A 6,100-nucleotide genomic window follows, 5' to 3' on the forward strand; every position below is an offset into this window, starting at 1 on the left:
TAATAAATAATATCAACATGCCAGTCCATAACTCGATGTTTACTATGTTAAATGTGGAGTTGAAAAGACAATGGCCCGATCCCGCACCCCTTATTCAGAGAAATCTCCCACGGCTATATCAGCGCAGATCTATCCATTCTTCCTAAGGAGTTATATCTACTGGAGCATTGCCTGAATGATGACTGTAGACTCGGACCATAAATGTTTCTACCCAAGTTAATGACATGGCTGTTCCAAGTACTGAAAATATACAAAGGCCTAGTCCATAATACTGTATAGGCTAATCACCTAAATTGCTATTGTTATATATTTAGATCTAGGGGCATTAAAGTACCTGAGACTCCTAAATGTATATATAAACATCTTGTATTTCTATAAAGTAAACATGGACAACTTAATTCTTTGTGAAAACGTTAAAGGGAACATTTTTGTTCCCTGGCTGAGCAGTGAGACAGATTACAGTGATTTTGTATTGCGGTGCAAATAAGGGTGTATAACGAAAGTGACGATATACCCTTAATATCGTCCTGTAAATGCCCGTTCTATAGTACAAATAAACATATATGAATCATTATCATAATAATATTTCATCGTGTGGGGGAAAATGTTCACCTGGCATCCCCTCTTTTTCTCCCACGTTATGTGAGTGTTAATTTTTGTGACCCTAATGGCTGTCCAAAGTACAGAAACAATACCACTCACCGCCATTACTGTTATTACAGTAGAACTTTTATATAGTAGGGTTATTATAATATACAAGGCAACAGCATGATGTTCTGTGTCCAGATTAAACAATTTTCATTTTAGATTACTCCACATTAAGTGGTATTCTCCTCACGTTCATTTTGATTAATTTAGAGGAATAATATTACTTTACATACAATTTGGATTAGATGTATGAGGCCTGCTCCTGCTCCCACTATATTCAGTGAGAGTTTTGCCATTGACTTTAATGGGAGCAGGATTCAGGCGCTATTTTGCAATCTGCTGTTTGTTTCTTTGATGCAAAACTTCCCTTGAAGTCATTAGTGAAATCAATGGGAGATTTACTTAACTAAGGATTATAGGATCGGGCCCTCAGTGTTTTAGTAGCCTGTTTATTTTAGCTAATTATAATGAGTTTGTTACATCTGTAGGGGAAAAACAAGCCAAACATTTTAGTTGTTTAATAATGTATGTTAAAAGTTACCAATTAATAAGTGTATGTGTGTGGGGAATTGTTTAAGAAATAAATACGTTTCCCCTTTGACAGCTGATAAAGAAAGGAGAGTTGAGTATTGTAATACACCAATAAAGGCAATGATTTATAAGAAGTTATAACTGTTTTTGTCACTTAACGACCGAGTGATATTTTATTTTTGAAATTAGATTTTAAAATAGCCAAAGACCTGAAAATAAGTTGTATGAAACGGTTTTGGTGCCATCTTTTCCATAGGAATTCGGCAATTCGTTTAACACATACCCCGAAATCTAACATTCATCACAGGAAGAAGTTATAATTCTTGGAATTTGGATAACTGACTTTGACTCAGTATAGATTTTTTTTCTCTATCAATCATGTTCTCGCAAATTGTTTCCAAATATGATATTGCCCTTTGTTTCCCCGTGCATTTAAACTGACCGTAGATGTTTAGCCTTCAATTATATATACTGCGCTATTGCAAGTGTTCAAAGCTTCCGCAATAAATCTTTTATGGATTATGTTACTGTGGCCCAGTTGCAGGCACTATGGGTGCCTGCATTTATGAGCGTTAAACTCAAACTGCAGGTGTAACTTGTTGCCAAGTGACAGTTGATTGACAGCTGCTGCGTGTGCCAATCAGGCAGCAGCAGGACACCCAGCGCCAAGACTCCGAGTCTGGCAGAGGGAGAAGAAAAGCCGTACACTAGCTCATCCATAATCTTTCTACGTTCTCTGGAAGCAATGCCACCCCCTCTTCCAGTAAACAAACAAACCTCAAACAATAAAACTCATCGGCTCCTCTCCTTCCACAACAACAAAAATGCCGCAAAGAAAATACCCACCAACAAACCAAACACAAACAGGCAAGGGCGAGGAGCCCTGCCTAGCACTGATGCTATTTGGATGAGGCCATGTCACATTGTGCCATCCCTTTGAGGATCTCAAGGGGAATAGCGCTGTAGGATTGCAGCCCGCACATCCGCATGTCCCCCCGGGACAGACAGCACAGCTAGCTGTGAAGCGACAGGGCTGACTGCGAATCTTTGCACTCACTCCCAGAGCTTCATTGGTGGGTTCATTGGTGTGTGTGTGTATCTAGTTTAGCTCCTTGACTATATTTGCACTTCGTTCTTGAGTTTCCTGACAGGAGATTGTGGCGTTCTTGTACAACACCGACTTGGGATAAAGAGCAGCCCAGGGTAGTGAGCGGGCATCTAAGTTCCTGTTCTTTTCTCTGGCCTCACTTCCCAGTATGTTGTGGTGGGTTGCAGAGCACAGAGCAGATCCAGGCTCGAGCAATCAGGCCTCCAGGCCTTTAATAACTAGGGTGACCAGATGTCCTGATTTGATAGGGACAGTCCCGATTTTGGGGTCTTTTTCTTATATAGGCTCCTATTACCCCCACCCCCTCTGGATTTTTCACATTTGCTGTCTGGTCACGCTATTAATAACTTTCCCAGAGTGAAACTAAAAGCGAGTGGACTCCGCGACGCTGTGCAATAGCAGGACGGACATGGTCCTGCTGGCATAGCCCCGCCGGGCTGCGGGCAGCTACTCGGGCTGGCTGCGGGGAAGAGATTTCCCTAAACTCGCTATCTGCAGCGAGAAGTGCAGTTCGAACCAGCTCGAAGTTAGGCGGGGGCAGGAGAGGAGAGCGGGGGCGGGGGCCAGCCTGTGTGTGGGCGGGGGACGGTATTTTTAGGAACTAAATGCAGCGCTGATGCCTCCGCTCCTCTGGGACCAGGCTCCGACGAGGAAACCTAAATGTCGGGGAAAGCCGGGCCAGCGGAGGCGTCCCTAGAGGAGAGCGGAAGGCGTCCGCCCCCCCGCGCCGACAGCGGGGTCGAAAGGGTTAAAGGTCCCGCATCCGGCGCTGGCGCAGCCCGGGGGTGGAGGAAGCGCAGGCTTGCCCCGCTTGCGCTGCGTCTGGAGCCACAAGTGATTCCCTCCCCCCCCAAGCTCCGCTTGGCTGCGAGCCGCACCTCGCCAGGCGGCGTCTCCCTCCTGCTTGAGCGCACTTGTGGCGGGAAGGGAGCCCAGCTGGGGGATCCCGCCTTGCCTCCTCTGCAGCCCGCCTGCGCCTCCCCCAGCGGGCCAGAAGCCGGCGCTGTGGCTGCTGCCAGAGGTCGTGAGCGGCTGGGCCCCTGTGAGGAGGGGGAGGAGGAAGCAACGCCTGCAGCAGAGGACCCAGCTCTGGGCTGCAGCGAGCCAGCGCTGGACTCCGGAGGAGATCCCCAGCGCAGGCTGCGATCGCCGTCTGCTGGCTGCAAAGTAACTCAGAAACACCGCCTCGCTGCCTGTCTCTGCTTCCCTGCCCAGAGCAGTGCCCGGAGCCGGCTGCTTCAGCCCCCTCCAGCTCACCTCTAGTCCTCTCTCCCCACACCCCCGGGTTCAGCCTCTTCCCCGTCTGATTTCAGTCCTGTGACAATCCCCGTGCGGATGTCCCCCCACAGCCTTGGCTTTAAGCAGCATCCCTTCCAGGTCGCCCATGCCCTTACTGAACAGGCTCCTGGCCAGTGCAGAATCAAAACCGACTCTGCTTGTGAAATCCAGCTCGGAGCATCATCTGGACCAGCGACAAGCAACCGGAGCAAAAGAACAAGTCTTTAGTGTCTCGGTAACTTTGCAAGAATGTGATCATGCTTTGGACTCAAAGCAATAGCCAGTTGGGATGGATAGCGACCGAGACAAGGGTAAATAAATAAAGTCCTCCCTTCCCTTTCCAATACTAACAGTTAATTTGGAGACCCTAACTCCACAATCCTAAAGCAAATATATCATCTCTCTGTGTGTTTTCTGTTGACGCTTCTTTGCTCGCTGGGTGAAAACGTTTGGAGAATCTCTGGAGCTTTCGAGTAGGGGCTCACCCTGTGAACAGTACTCGCACATATAATTCAAATTTCACAGCTGACCTGCTCTGAAAACCTCAATCAGCTTCTAATTGAAGGGAAAACAAAATATTGCTTCCCTACAGCAGAGCTAACGATTTAATCATTATATCAGACATTATAGCTTTTAATTAGGCTAATGCTGATACTGTATGGGAAGAGATAATTCAACACAGTTCTTGATGAATTCTGTAATTGGGTTAACGGAGGAGCGGTTGGGGGAAGAGACGTCAATATTCAAGCTGTGTCTATAGCCACCAGGTTTATGAATGAAAGAAAAGGGAAAAGGCTAACCCCCCGACAAGAAATGTCTTTCCCCTTTCCCAAGGAGAGCTGTGCCATCAAGGGAAAACTCCAAAAGGCAAAGGTTTCTCTAACCACACACCATGTACCCCCCAAATATGAGCAGTTATGGTCCTTCTGCAAATCCTTTAGTTACTGTTTTAATTCTTTCTTGTCCATATTAGGGTTAAAATAAAACCCCAATCAGACCGAACGGCAGCTTTTTATTGTTAGTCATACAAACTATTACTAGGAAACGGGAAAGATTTGTCCTATCTCTGAAGTTGGGTTCGATCTTGTTTCCCCTCAAAATCAACGAAAACAGAGCTTCCTAAACATGGACCACTGTTCTTTTTTCAATGTCAGCGTACTGATGAGCAAACGCCAAAGTCACCAAAACTTAATGACAACATACAGGAATTTGTAAGGGACAAAAGAATGGGACATATATATAGAAAGGAAAAACAGACGGATATTAACGTGTGACGATTAATGTAAATTTTGATGAAACATTATTAAAACCAAGCAGATTCCCTTAGTACAAGCAACAACCCCAACTGCTTGGGAAATAAATGTAGCTCTGAAGCTACTTAAATGGAACTGACTGTACTACTGGGACGTTTATAACAGTTCTCTAGGTAGGGATACTAAACTAAATACAAAAATGTATTGAATACACTAGTCTGATTTAAAAAAAGAATAAATGGTTGTTAATAAACAATTCGATCACTTACTAAATACATCTGTAATTATGGTTTTGTAAACCATCATTATCGCAAACCAGATGTTTAAATGAGGTCCGGAAGAGCCATTTTCAAAGGGAATTCTGCTCAACTTTTTTCCAGATCAAGCTAGTATTGATAAATTACTCTTCAATGCGATAGGAAGAGTTTAGAAATCCCTAGCTTTTGTTGTCACTCCTTCATTTCTATCTGATACTGACTTTCAGTAAGTGCTTTATATTTTGGTTGCGCCTGAATGAAATAGTATCGATCTTCTGTATGTTTGATCTACACTACAGTCTTCAGTCACACTGAAGTTTCATCGGAGCCCTGGCTTGTGGATGAACTGGCAGTACCAAGTTGTCAGATTCAAGAGCTAACAATCAGGGAGAAACTGCAAGACACACTTAAATGAAGTTGGGATTGTTAGCCTGAGACTAATGGGAGAGTTTTCTGCCCCCCTTTTTTTCCATTACAGAATATGTCGATATTAGTACCTATTTGAACAGGACCGGATTCTTAGTCCAATAGGAGTTTGTGGTTCGCAAAAAGGGCAGGACCCATTTTTTAATCACGTTTTGTCAGCAGGAATCTTTTATAAAATGTTTGTTTATATTATGTATTAACCAGACTTCCAGCACAATATTGTTTTGATAGAGAAATATTCTGTATTGTGATCCATCCTTGTCTTATTTTGTCAGTAATTACAGTAATATTAAACGGGTCATTGATAAGATTCCAGTGACACAAACCCCTGTAATTAAAAAGCCTGAATACACCTTTTTTTGCCTTACATAAAAGTTGTAATTTTCAAGTCTTCTGTTTTTTTTAACTGTTAAAGTACACACGTGTAATATGTGCTAATCAGGATGCAAAATACCAAATGTATTATGAAATGTAGGTTTATGTTGTCTTATTTTGTCAGTTTTAAGGGATACTAGACCATTGCTTTTCACAAGACACGTTAATCAAAAGATACGTTAGACAACAAATGTGCCGAATAATTGACATCCTAGAAAAAAATG

The sequence above is a fragment of the Trachemys scripta genome, chromosome 1 (genome assembly GCF_013100865.1).
Source record: "Trachemys scripta elegans isolate TJP31775 chromosome 1, CAS_Tse_1.0, whole genome shotgun sequence".
Classification (NCBI taxonomy): Eukaryota; Metazoa; Chordata; order Testudines; family Emydidae; genus Trachemys; species Trachemys scripta.